This window comes from Polypterus senegalus, chromosome 15, assembly GCF_016835505.1.
Source record: "Polypterus senegalus isolate Bchr_013 chromosome 15, ASM1683550v1, whole genome shotgun sequence".
In the NCBI taxonomy this organism is placed as follows: domain Eukaryota; kingdom Metazoa; phylum Chordata; class Cladistia; order Polypteriformes; family Polypteridae; genus Polypterus; species Polypterus senegalus.
The window spans coordinates 72,625,366-72,640,681 of NC_053168.1; the positions used below are offsets into that span (position 1 = coordinate 72,625,366).

The window sequence follows — 15,316 nt, forward strand, 5'->3', positions numbered from 1 at the left end:
ACACCCTGGTTGCGCTTAGAAATTCTATCCATAAAAGTTATGAACAGAATCGGTGACAAAGGGCAGCCCTGGCGGAGTCCAACTCTCACTGGAAACGGGCTCGACTTACTGCTGGCAATGCGGACCAAGCTCTGACACCGGTTGTACAGAGACCGAACAGCTCTTATCAGGGGTCCGGTACCCCATACTCCAGGAGCACCCCCCACAGGATTCCTCGAGGGACACGGTCGAATGCCTTTTCCAAGTCCACAAAACACATGTAGACCGGTCGGGCAAACTCCCATGCACCCTCCAGGACTCTGCTAAGGGTGAAGAGCTGGTCCACTGTTCCGCGACCAGGACGAAAACCACACTGTTCCTCCTGAATCTGAGGTTCGACTATCCGACGGACCCTCCTCTCCAGAACCCCCGAATAGACTTTTCCAGGGAGGCTGAGGAGTGTGATCCCTCTATAGTTGGAACACACCCTCCGGTCCCCCTTTTTAAAGAGGGGGACCACCACCCCGGTCTGCCAATCCAGAGGCACTGTCCCCGATGTCCATGCGATGTTGCAGAGACGTGTCAACCAAGACAGTCCTACAACATCCAGAGCCTTAAGGAACTCCAGGGGTATCTAATTTTTTGACCACCTCAGTGACTTCAGTCCCAGAGATGGGAGAGCCCACCTCAGAGTCCCCAGGCTCTGCTTCCTCATTGGAAGGCATGTTAGTGGGATTGAGGAGGTCTTCGAAGTACTCCTCCCACCGACCCATAACGTCCCGAGTCGAGGTCAGCAGCGCACCATCCCCACCATATACGGTGTTGACACTGCACTGCTTCCCCTCCTGAGACGCCGGACGGTGGACCAGAATCTCCTCGGCCGTCCAAAGTCGCTCTCCATGGCTCTCCAAACTCCTCCCATGCCCGAGTTTTGCCTCAGCAACAACCGAAGCCACGTTCCGCTTGGCCTGCCGGTACCTATCAGCTGCCTCCAGAGACCCACAGGACAAAAAAGTCCTATAGGACTCCTTCTTCAGCTTGACGGCATCCCTCACCGCTGGTGGTTTATTTAGTACTAGCAAAATACCCCTGCTTCGTCAATGTAATTGTTTTGTCACTGTTATGAGTGTTGCTGTCATATATATATATATATATATATATACACACACACACACACACACAGAAACACACACATATAAACATATATACATATCTACATATACACATATCTATATATATACATATACACATCTACATATATATACATATATATACACATATCAACATATATATATACATACATATACACACATACATTATGAACTTGAACCCGGACACAGACAGACGGACATCTTATGTTCACCCAACACACCCTTTATTATATACAATATTTACAGTTCTACGTGCACTTAAACCCCAGTGCTTCCTGCACCGATTCCCCCAAAGTCCGGGCCTCTCACACACAGTCCTTTAGCCTTTCTGGCCGCCTCCAATCCCCTCTCCAGCTCCGTCTCTCTTCCACCCGACTTCCGCTCTCGACTGAAGGGAGGTGGCCCCTTAAATAGGAACCCGGATGGGCTCCAGCTGCTTCCCGGCACTCCTCTGCAGACACGCCCCAGTGTGGCAGAAGTGCCGGCTGCGCACCCGGAAGCCCTCCAGGTGTCCCCTGTCTTCTTCCCCCCAGCACTTCCTGATGTGGCGGAAGTGCTGGGCTCCAGGGTTGTTCGGGCACCGGGGCACCGCCTGGCGGTGGCCACGGGTCCCTACAGGGCCTGGCTTCCAAGCCCTTTACCCGTGGCCCCCAACATAACCAGGGCGGTCGCCCCCTCGCGATCTGGAGGAGGTACAAGCCCTCCTCCGGTCCTCCTGGGGTCCTGGCCGGGCTCCAGCCCCGGCCAGATGCCACAACATACACACACATATACATATACACATATACACATACATACATACAGATAAACATACATATATATACACACATACACACACACATATATATGTATATATATATACACACAGACACATATATATACATATATATATATACAGATCCACATATACATACATATCTACATATATATATACACATACATACATGTCTACATATATATATACATATACATACATATTATATATATGTATATATATATATACTGTATATATATATATATATATATATATACATATCTACATATATATGCTGTATATAGCAAAATCCCCACGCTTCGCAGCGACAAAGCACTGCTTTTAAATTTTTATTAAGAAGAAAAGAAAACCTTTTTAAACTGAGAGAAAATATACCAATAACTATCTGTTAAGGATCTCTTTGTATACCACGTTGTCAGTTCAGCACTCCGGTTGTAATATGACCAAGCTGTGCACTGAGATTACTCTTGAGAATGCAACGTATAGTTGTCCAGGAGAAAAGCAATCTTCCCTGAAATCAATGGCAACCTTTTGTAGGGTCTGTCCCTGAGACTTATTACTTGTCATCGTGAAGGAGAGCCTTACTGGAAATTTGAGGCATTTCAATTGAAATGGGAGATCAGAGGGTATAACGGGGATGCGAGGAATACATTGAGTGTGCAGAAACTCTAGAGACAGTGTGTGTATTAACTTGTGGATTTTTGAGTATTGAGTATTTGGTGGCAGCGTGACGAAGTTGCTTCCGCAAGACCGCGTTAGCTGTGGAGCTCAGCTCAGAGCATATTCTTTTCCTACCTTGTCAATTGTGTAATGCGTTTTGTGAACAGGTTTGAAGCATGGAAGTGATCACTTGTACTACGTTCAGTCAGTTCACGTGAGCTGCTCTCTTGTGAGATGTTGTGATGTCCACAGCTTTATTTAATGTTAGCTAAGACCCAGCACTTAAAAGTTTCTCGCTACAGCAAATGTAACTCCGTTACAAAGTGATCCAAAGTCTCGTTTATACCTCGTGTCTTCTCATTAAACTTGTATCTCGTGAATAAAGTATTCGACGAAGGTATGACAAACGGCAGCGGTAGCGTGTCTATAAACTTAATTTAAACTTACGGTTTACACCGTGCCTTGTTGTTGCTGCACTTCTGAATAAGCTTGTATGCGTTTTTCTTCAGCGCTCTTTGGAGCTCTTCCTTGTTTTCTACGTACTGCGTTCACAGTCAGTTCACGTGATTACGTGGGAGGCGTGATGATGTCACACGCAACTCCGCCCCCCACGGCCATCGAACTGAAGTTCATTACAGTATATGGTGGAAAATAGGTTCCAGTTATGACCATTACGCGTAGAATTTCAAAATGAAACCTGACCAACTTTTGTAAGTAAGCTGTAAGGAATGAGCCTGCCAAATTTCAGCCTTCTACCTACACGGGAAGTTGGAGAATTAGTGATGAGTGAGTGAGTGAGTGATGAGTGAGTGAGTGAGTGAGTGAGTGAGTGAGTGAGTCAGTCAGTCAGTCAGTCAGTCAGTCAGTCAGTAAGGGCTTTGTCTTTTATTAGTATAGATAAATGTGTTATGCACAGTTTGTCTGAAAATGCATTGTGGTAAGCTGCTGTCACATTCAAGGTTGGTTCCGGACAGAGGTTGGCTCATGGCTATCTTGACACTAGCAGGTTCATAAAATAAATGAACACAAATGTTGTTTCTTCTATATGTCGTATAAAGGATGGGATAGGTAAGGCCAATTGAGTTTTGATAAAGATTGGTGAATTGTATTTAGAGTGCCCATAAAAAATAGAAGTTATCACATTCTATTATTATACAGCATTGAATCACCAAGGAAAATTTTGGCTTTTTTAGCAATGATCAACACATAAAAGACTCTTTAATGTCAAAGTGAATACAAATATATGCAAAATGGCATAAGTTCATTTCAAATATATTAAAACAAAGTAATTACCTATGTATTCACTTCCTTTAAGTCAGTATTTAGTAGCTGCACCTTCGACAGACATGACAGCCTTTGAGTGTGTGTGCCCAACTCTCTATCAGCTTTACACATTTGGACCCTGCCGTAGTTCCATGTTCTTCTTTGAAAAACTGCTCACGCTCTATCAGATTGTATGGGTTTTATGAGTGAACAGTCTTTTGTCAAGTACAGTCACAAATTCCCAATTGTACTGAGATCTGGGCACTGACCTGGCCACTCTAGGACACAAACATTTCTATTTATAAGCCATGCCTGTGTAGCACTGATTTTATTCTTGGTGTCGTTACCTTACCAGAAAACTAATCTTCTTCCAAGCCTCAGGTTTTTTGCAGACTGCCTCAGCTTTTCCTTGTAATTTCCTTTGCTCATTTTACTTGCTGCTGTCACAAGTCTTCCAAGGCCAGCTGCAGAGAAGCTTCCTCACAGTATGATGTTGCCACCACCACATTTCATCCATCCATCCATCCATTTTCTAACCCGCTGAATCCGAATAGGGTCACGGGGGTCTGCTGGAGCCAATCCCAGCCAACACAGGGCACAAGGCAGGAACCAATCCTGGGCAGGGTGCCAACCCACCGCAGGACACACACACACACACACACACACACACACACCCCCACACACCAAGCACACACTGTATGTCTTTGGATTGTGGGAGGAAACCGGAGTGCCCGGAGGAAACCCACGCAGACACGGGGAGAACATGCAAACTCCACACAGGGAGGACCTGGGAAGCGAACCCGGGTCTCCTAACTGCGAGGCAGCAGCGCTACCACTGCGCCACCGTGCCGCCCACCACATTTCATGTTTTTGAAAAATGTGTAGGATTCAAACATGGTGTTAAGTCTAATAGCCAAAAACGTTAGTTTAATCAGACCATAGAAAACTCTTTTGATAGACTTCAGAGTCTTGCATATGTCATTTGATCATACTGTATGTCATATGTGTGTTTTCTGTTTTTTCTTAACAGTCTCTGTCACTCTCCCACAAAGCTATGACTGGTGAAGCACCCGGCAACAGTTGTGTGCTCCCTCCAGTCTCAGTCACTTATAACTCATTCAGAGTTCCCAGAAGTCTCTTAGTATCATCTTTAACTAGTCTTCTTGTTGCACAGTCATTTACTTTTTGTGGACTACCTGCTCTGGTTAAATTAGCAGCTGTGCCACGCTTTTTCCAGTTCTTAATTGATTTAACTGGACTCCAAGGGATATTCAATCACTTGGATATTTTCTTGTCTCCTTCTCCTGACTTGTGCTTTTCAATCATCTTTTAATAAAGTTGCCTGGAATGTTTTTTTGTCTTCATTGGGTAGGTTAGACCACAATACTGACTCATCACAAGTGGCACCTCCCAGATTCAGGGACATTTATACTGCGGCCATATGAAACAGGTCATCTCCATTCAACCAGTTAGGTGGCTTCTAAAGCCAATTGGCTGCACCAGTGCTGCATTGGGTGAATACTTACATACTCGATTATTTTGCGTTTCATATTTTTAAATAATTTAGACCACTTTTCAGAGATCTGAAATTAAAGAGTCTTTTTCTGTAGATAAGTGTCAAACAGGCTAAATTAAGTTCACTCTGTATAACAATAAAATGTGAAAACTTCCAAAGGGTGAATACTTTTAATATAAAAAGTATATTTTAATATGTTTATCAAAGGAGTACTAAATTTCTGTTCTTTTTATTTTTTACAGATTCATGCTGTCGACAGTATCAAGGATCATCAAGCAGCAAGAAGAAATGTTGGATGATGAAAAAATACATTTTTCTCATGCCATGTTTTAGTTTCTAGCTAAAACAAGGTGGCAAACCTTTTGGCTTCCCTCCTATGTATCTGCAGATGTATTTTATGATTTTGACCGTCAAACCCCAATGCGCATGGAACTCCTCTGGCTTTTCATTGGTCGATTGTTGAGTTGGTTTACTATTTTCTGGGATGTACTTTTTTGCTGCTTTTGCTGCTCTATCGTAAAGTGACTGACAAACTGTACTTGAGTGTCATCAGTAGGCTTTCCCATGACACCACCCACTGTGACAAAAGGTGTTACTTTATGGATGGTATCTTTTTTTAATTTATTTATTTATTTTTTGGTTTTGTCATTAACCAGAATCTAATCATGTGAGGAATAACCATTGCTCCCAATAGAGCAGCCGAAGAAATATCAAGGCAATAAGAATTTCCATTAAGTACAGTATAAATGTTAAAAAATGAGCAACATTATTTACACATTAGCAAATGAGTCAGTGTTTTTATTTGGAGTCGGTCCATGAGGTTTAACCAATACTACTTTACAGCTAATGTTTAAGAGCTGATTTGTGTTTGAAGTCGCACATCTTTTCAGTTAAATTTTGTTTCCTGTGTTTAGAAAAAATCCATTTTAACACTTTTATTAAATGTGTGTTCATAGTTGGCATGTTTATATACAGTATCAATGCACACAGATTATACTGTAGGTGTACAGTATAGATTTAATGCACTGCTTTTAATAATTGGTAAAGTACTGTTGGCAGTAAACAGTAAAACTTCTTCCCGTCATGCCTGCAGCCTCCCAGCTGGCCAGAAGCTGCACCTCATTCAGCCTCTGCAGGGGTGACTTTCCATGGTAATAATTTTTTTTTTTTTTCACTGCCTAACTCTCCATCATACACACAGAAGTTGAGATTTCATCCTGAGATGTTATATTTGAAAGCTGTATTTTTTTGAATTTACTAATGTTGGGATTTTTGCAATTTTATATAGATAAATTGCTTAAAAAAAGCAACATATGCATTTTTAATATTAGAATATTAATTGCGTCCACAGCTGAGTTTTTGTTTTTTTAACAAAATTAAGGAAAAAGCAATATGTATTTTGCATTACTTTAACTAAGTCCTCTTCAATAATTTTATATACTAAATAGTTTGACCCCATAGCCTTTGGATTCACTTGATAACATTAACAGCTGAGAAAATGCATGGGATTTTATGTTTAACATCTTCTGTTGGCAAAAGCCACTCCTGTGTTCTTTAGGCCTACTTATGGTTCCAAATAATTAACGTTCATAAAACTTAAATTTATGTGGAACAATACAGCTTTTCGTCAAATTATTGTATGTGTGTTTTATACACCTTTACAAGGTCACTTTCAGTACAGTTGTTGGCAATTCAGTGCCTTACTTTAATTCTCATAAGGAAAAACCAACCAAGTAAATATCAGAATACAATAGTGACATTGTGGTGATTGCATTACTTTGAACAGATTATTTTCATATTCTAAAGAAAATTTATTACATTTCCATTATATTATGTTTATTTGCATAGCTCTTTAAATTTTTATTTCTTTTACTATTTCATCTAACTGAATGAATGCTTCACTTTATTTTCATTAGGTTTGTAGTGGAATATACCGGTATAAATTAAACTAGTCAACCATTTGTTAAACACTTCTGTTCTCAATTATCTATTTAAATGGCAATATAATTAATTTTGCAAATATTATGATGCACACTTAGCAGTGATATTGGACTCATTTAATTCATCCTTCAGTTATTGTACACCGCCAAGTCCTAAGCCAAGTGGCTTGGCCACATTCTGGCATTATATTGCAGAGAAATAAGCTGTTGCATAATGCAATAATATAGAGTAGTTGTCTATTAGGCTATTTCTTGGGGTATTGCAGTTTTCTCTAAATAATGTTTGTGTTACAATGGGCTGGGCCAGCACCCCATTCTGGATTGATTCCTGTGGATGCTGCCATAAAAGGTTCCAGTTCCCACCTGCCTTGTATTAGACTAAGGGGGTGCTGATAATGGATGGATTGGTAGATGAAATATCAGCTGGAGAGCTTCCCAATGGTGCATTGATCACCACTGCTGCCTCAGGTCGCGATTTCATTAGGAATTGCCTGTTTATCCCATGTCCATGCAGGGCTTCTCCACTACTTCCTGATATCTCCAACATATTGTTATTTAAGTAAGTTGTGACTTGTTCAGAATTAGTGCATGCAAAGTTGTGCATGTGTGAGCATAAACTGCCATGACCTCCCATCCAGGGATAATTCATGCTTTATGTCCAATGCTGTCAAACTAGATTTCAATTGCTTTTGGTTCTGTATTTGAAAACAAATACAAGTTCAGACAGCAAATGGATGGTTTTATATTGCTAGCCTCTCAATAAAGCCAGCATCATTAATAGGCTATAATTTGTGTTGCTTAATACGCAAGATTCATTACATATATCCAGAGGCTATAGTAAAAGAAATCAAAACATAAACAAAAGCTTGACATGTTTAAAATTTAACATCTTGGCTGGAAGGTGTAAGGTAGGTGCACAGTCAGGTGCACGGCTCATGTCTTCCATACAACTGGAAGATTGCAGTCTTTGATTCTGTTTCCAGGATTAAATCACCTCTTTTCCTTTTTGTGACGAGCCAAACACTAATACAGGGTGTAAACTGAAAATGAGATTATTGTTTGAATAGAGGGATGAATCAGGTTGCTGTAACAAAATGGGAGAAAATGTAAAAAACGACTTTCTTCCTCTGTTCAGAGGAAAGAAGAGTTACAATCTTGAAACCCTATTTTTTTGTTTTAGTATAGTTTATATGCTTCTTTACCAAAGCACTTTTATCAAAAGAAAAAAAAAAGTTAATACTGTACATTCCACTTTAAAATTAGGTCAGTGTGAACCTAAATCATTTTTAAAAAAGCAATGTATTATTTGAAAAATAAAGTTATGTGGTACAAAAATATGTACTTTATTCATTACTATTCATCTAATGGATCACATTTTAAATGTCTTAGAGTTCATACATGTGATGCTTTAAATGGAACTCTCTTCAAATTAAGATTTTACTCAGCTTAAAAGCTGGGACAGTATTATTGCATATACAACAAGCACGTGTGTATATGTCTATTTATATACTATACATATATATATAACAGTAGGTCCCATATCTTTGGGTTTCTTTTATTCCAGAATTTCATCATATTTGCTGTTCTAGGAGAATCTCTCATTATTTCAATTACTAGGGTAAGAACTGTTATTAAATGACGTGAAATTCTGTGTTTTTGTCAGTAAACTACATGCATTATGATGTCAGCGGCTCATTTTTGTGGAGGAATATTTCAGATGAAATTAACCAAACAAATTAATACACAAATCAATAAATGTACTGTGAAATGTGAGAATAAAAATGAAAATGATATATGAGCATAAGTTGTTAAATGTGTAATGATATATGTGTTTTTGTTGTTTATTTATCTATGTATTTAATTATTACAGCAACATACAATTCAGCTTGAAATTTCATCCATCACAGTTGAGAGGGTGGGCTCTAGTGAGTACTGCGTTTTGATTGGTGAATCTTCAGTGAAGCAGATGCTCAAAGTTGTGACTGTGCACATCTATGGCAGATACGAGTGCAAGAAAAGTTAACCAGAATTATTGTGAGAAGTGGCTACTTTAAATTGAGAAGCTCTGAATTCATCACGAGGAGTCAGCATATAAATGTGGCCAATGATAGCCGAATATTTACATCCACCCTACTGAAAATTCACCAATCAAAACACAGTACTTTTAAAAGCCCACCCTCTCAACTTTGATGGTGGAAAATGGCAGCTTTTATTTACAAGACATATTTCTTATTGAATGCAGAGTCACTGAAAACGTTTTTAATGAAATTAAATTCATACATAAAGAAATAAGCCACAAAAACATATTTCATGAAACATTTTTTGTATTTATGTTCATATATAATTGTATTCTTAATACTTTATTATCACATTTCACAATACATTTATTTATTGGAGTATTTTCTTCAAAATATTTCTCTACTGACTTTAAAGTAAAAGGTTCAAAGTGAATAACAGTCTGAGATTAATAATATTGATGTTGTTAAAGTAATATTAGGAACCCCATGATATCAGATCATATATAAACACAGTCCTATACACAAACATGCAAATATAATAATTGTTGGGAATTGCTTTTAAATGCAACATTTCCCTTTTGAGCCTATTCACTATAGTCTGTGCATTCACTCAACTGTAGAAAATGTATGTAAAAATCTGTGTAGTGTTTACAAAATGTGTGTCGGTGTATGTTTAAATTGATAATGTTTCCAATGCACACAGGTATCTGACTTCTAAATTTGGTATATTAAACCTGCCTGAGATTTTCTGGATATTTAAGACGCACAAAATTTGCATCATACACATGTACCCAAAAATGATGTACAGGCAAGTAAAATGTCACAACAATAAACCGAAGCCGCTAATACTATGTTTAGAAAATAGGAAACTTCACTTTGTATCCCTTCAGACAAACTTTCTGGAGCACACAGTGGGCTTATCTCATTCTCCTGTCTCTCCGTGGTGTACTGCCAACACTTTCTGACCATAAAATCAGTAAGTGTGAGCAAAAAAATAGTAGTGTATTAGATGGTAAAAAAAGGATTTTGGGATCAGAAAAATAAGACAAGACCTAAAACACATGTGGATGTGTGTACGGCCAACAACACCAAAACCTCCTCTGTATGATGCAAATGTCTCACGACTCTCTCAGTCAAAACTGGTAGCTACAATCATGCAATCATGCAGTGCACTTTAGACACATCATTCCAGGCAGGTTCCAAAATTCTGTCATGCTGGGCAAATAAAAATGTTCCCCAATACAACTTTGGGTTATCATTAAATTTTACTGACAAGCTAGTGCAAAATCTCAGTTATACTGAAAAATATCAAATAATTTAAATGGTTGTATAAAATTTGCTTAATGATAGGTGACCAGACGTCCCTTTTGTCCAGGGCAGTCCCATTTTCGGGCTCCTGTTTAATAAATGAAATATAACCAAATGTCCCGTTTTTAACAGACCAACTAACTATATGAACAAGCACGAAACTCCAAGGGGACTCCACACCACCACCTCTTTGCTCATCGTTTTAATATACGCTTAACAATGCACTTGAAACTCCAAGGGAGACCTAATTGCTGTTTAATCACAGGATTAATAAGTTGTGTCCCAGCTTGGGACTTTGAAAATCAGGTCACCCTTCTTAATGCTGTATATGACTCAATTAGACACTTCACCTGCAGCATAAATCCAGGAACTTGTAAGCCAGGTGATGTGGAGATTTAGCTGGTGTGCCATTTTAGGCTTCAGGGTTTCTGTGCAGACATCGGTACAGCGTATACAGTGCCTTGAAAAAGAGCAGCATGTGCAAACTTGACAGACACTCCAAGAGACGTAAAGCTTTTTGTAGTGATGCGTGCTTCCACCAAATATTAAAGTTTGCACACAGAATATTTATGTAAGAAAACTGGTTTTTATTATTAATATTTGCTGCCTTTACGGCCTTATACATTTTAAGCATAAACATACTACATTCTTAATATGGTTTTCTATGATCTTAAACACAAAACTTGCATAGCAAAAGCTTCATATTTTGTCATCACTTTCATAAAATTTGTTGGACTTGTACTTTTGAAATAACTAATAATATAAAACTAATTTAACCAAAAAGTCTGAAAATGTGAGATTTAAGTATCTGAACCAAATCGGCAATATGTCATTTTAACCAGCAAAATTTGAAAACTTTTGCAAGGCACTGTATGGATGCACACATACATTTTTTTGCACATTGCAGGTTTAGAAATACGTGTTTCCACCTCATTATTCTTTGAATTAATAAAACACATATCATTAAAATTTATAGTCACATAAAAACTGAGATATTGTGCCATCTCTAGAGGATGATTTTGTTTTGCTTGGTAAATGATGGGATTTCAAGATATAATGAGTATAACGGATGCATCCAAAATATTATGCATTAGAAAATGCAAATAATAAGTTGAGGTGGTCATGGTGACATAATCATACACGTCATAGCGTTTAGTGTTCACTGCCCCATTACAGCTCATTATTTTACCATCCTTTGCACGATAGATGATGGTACTTTTTTTCTAATCAGGTGACGTCAACACATTTTTCTTATTTTACACATAACCATACTGTTGACCAATTCATTTTAATCCCATTGAAGATGATCTTATTGTCTCTGTGAATATGCGTTTCCAAATGTTTTCCATTTGAAAGGCTTTCTAAATATGAAGGAAGAGTAATAAAACTATGGAGTGGCTGTATTATTGCACATTAGCACTGTGACAGTTATGACACGTTACTGAAAGTATAATTGATGATTTTTCTTTCGATTTCTTTAGAAAACTTTTACAAAAAGATATTTAAAGCAATCACTCCTGTGATTTATAAAGTTGTTTGACATGTTATGGAATGTGATGTCAGTAATATGTTATTCTTGTATACTTATGTTTATCTGTGAATATTTAAACATTTTGTAACCTTTGTTATATACTATTAAAGCTGTATATATAAAGGGGGTGTCAGTTCCCCATTAATCTGCATACTGGTAATGCTTTAGGATGTCGCATTTTGGGTTATGAATGTCCTCCTCTCATCATCAAGTTTTGAAAATTAAGAGGAGAACACCATAGGACTTTATGGCCTTATACTGTACATTTTAGGCATAAACGTACTCGATAGGAAGGCGGACGTTCTTATTATGCTTTCCTGTGATCTTAAACACAAAATCTGCATAATGAAAGCTTCATATTTTGTCATCTCTTTTATATAATGCGCTGAAATGCATACTTTTGAAAAGTGGTTAGAAAGCATTAAAAAAGTGGTGGTGCAATGCAAGACCAATACACTTTATAAAGTCTTTAGAGTATAGTACGATAGCATAAATGTTGCATTATTTGTTACAATCTATATGTAGTGTAATTATGGAAGATGTAATGTCCTTCTGTATCTGTTGTTTATTGTTACATAAGAATAAAGTCTCTTAATGCCTTGGATGACTTTGTACTTAATTGTGTGCTTTTCCCTTTTTTCTCCACTAATGGCACTGATTAAGCAGTGATTTTTATTTTTGTAACACAGATCTATGATTGATAAGTTGAAATCCCCAGAAGGTATGATTTAAAAAAAAGAAATACACTACTAGTTTATCAAAAAAAAATGATAAAAAACACAGAATGCTATACATTTAAGCACCAAATCACCATTCAATCTATTAATTCACGTATAATATTTGCTGGTTTGGTTTGGTACATGATGTGACAATTTGTAACAATATAGTATTGTTCTGGAAAAGGAAGAAAAAAGGTGATAAGCAAGAAGTTAAATGAAGTTGAAAACAAAGCATGGGTTAAAACCAAAATAATCAATCCTGTCTATCACCTTGCCAAAGAAGATATTCAAAAAGTCAAAGAACAGAGAATAAGGTCGTAGGTGAAGCAAAATTTGGACAAACCAGGCAGATGACCTTTTGATATTATGCATCGCAAACCTGCCTAGCATAAATATAAATATATATATATATATATATACTGTATATGGAGGCAGCCAACAAGCCCTGAGGTGAGTAAGTTATCGCAAGAGGAAGGGTTGGTTAAAGGTATTAACATCTCTCTATCTCTCTCTTCACACCCAAAGAAGAAAAATAAAATATCGACATTTACACCTAACTCCATTACAGAACTTCAGTGCTCCCAGTTGATGATGTCATTTCTGGTCTTGCTAATTCTACGTCATTTCCGACTCCCTGTTTTTGATGTCACATCCTCTTATACCATTTCCTGTCAGTATTTTTATCTACTATAAAAGCACCTGCAATCATGTACTGTTTGTCGAATGTTTATTTTGATCTGTGTGCAATGAATTTTGCATCTGTCCACTGGACATTATACGTGGTTATTCCCCAACTCTTTACGACACGTTGGTGTCAGGTTATTTGCTTTATTACTATATATATATAGTAACAAAAGAGACAACAGAGCATAAAGGTTTGGGGTTTTCCGGCCCCGCATACTGTACAGTTTGCAAAAATTATTCTCCAGGTCAGTGATATTGCTTTTAGCATTACAACAGACAACATGCATATGATGAGGGGGACTTTTGATACATGATTCATTTTCTCCCTTTGTGGATCTCCAGTTGCAAATATGCAAACCGTATTACAGACCTTCACTTCCATTCATACAAGCTTTGGGCATGAAGACCTCCAATGTATTAGACGATGGGAAACTTCGGCAATCCGTGAAGCACACACCTATCAAAAACTCTTCTTCCTCCATAGTTGCATCAGGCATGATGTAACTCCGAAATATTTACGATTCAAACCACCAACGAACACCCTGAAGATGTCAACCATCATGCAACAATTTACAAAACGAGTTTTACATGAAAATTCAAGGCCAGTATGAAAAGTGCCAGAGAGCTGGCCTAATCTTGGTTATCAAATGAGAACGCCATCAATAGACACTTTAAGTAAACTTTTTTCACGTTGTCATTATGGGGTGTTGTGTGTAGAATTCTGAGGAAAAAAATAAAGTTAATCCATTCTGGAATAAGGCTGTAACATAACAATATGTGGAAAAAGTTATGCACTGTGAATACTTTCCGGATGCACTGTATATGTATAAATAAATATATATATATACCAGAGAGCAATCCTATCTATCAGCTAAACCAAAATCATATTCAAAAGTTTTTTTTAGCCATAAAATTCAAAGAAACGATCACCAAAGAGTTCACAGGTTTCTATCTAGCCTCGGATGAAATGCAAGTAAAAACAACAATCAGTAAATAGTAGTTTTGATGGCTCCATCATTTGTCATCCCGGTGAATTTTGGGAAAAATTGCCTAGGCAGCAAATGACATGAACTCCACAAAGTAATGGTGCCCATTGCCCATACAAGATGACTTTAAAAGATAACCTAAAAATCCTTCATGTAAAAAACAAATTAAAGAAGCGGATTCCCTGGGTCTGAAAACTCCCAAAAAGACACCCAGAAGACCTTGATCACTTGATCAACTTCTAGTCATAATACAAAGCACAAAATGGCAGCCCCCTTTCATTTTGAATATAGTGAGAAGCATATCAAATCCAAAAATAAATGTACTAACTAAAGTCTCTGACCTGTAAAACTTAAGTTTACACTAAAGGAAATGAACAGAAAAATGAATGATGCAAAGAAAAAATTTAAATCAATGCAAAATCTGAATTAGGATAAGCTAAAGTAATGATTTACTTCATGGAGTAGAAGTACATAATAAACAAGAATAGTTGTATCACATATTTGAAATATTAAAGTGTGCTTCCTTTTAAATGTTTAATTATTGTCATAGGTAATACTTATGAACACAACAATAGCAAGTTGAATTGGTTGGGCTGAGGTAGAGAAAAAATAAAGTACCAAGAAGTATTTAATCAGTGCAGTTTATTTAACTTGTCTTATTCACTGCTCTGAAATGTTTAATCCCATCGATTTGTCTCTTACTTATGAACTCCACTTCCTGCCTCGCTAGTTTGATATTTTCTAGCATTCTTACCGTTTTGGTGGTCCAACAAACATGTCCTTCAC

At 37.6% G+C, this 15,316-nt stretch overlaps 1 protein-coding gene across 1 annotated transcript in view; it reads left to right on the forward strand.

Moving 5' to 3' along the window:
- The window catches only part of cdk14 (cyclin-dependent kinase 14), an 891,964-nt gene extending 879,219 nt beyond the window's left edge, over positions 1-12,745 (forward strand). Inside the window, exon 15 of the mRNA XM_039736967.1 lies at positions 5,587-12,745. The gene's annotated coding sequence lies outside the window, so the exon portion shown is untranslated. The remainder of the gene's footprint in view (positions 1-5,586) is intronic.
- Positions 12,746-15,316: the final 2,571 nt, after the last annotated feature.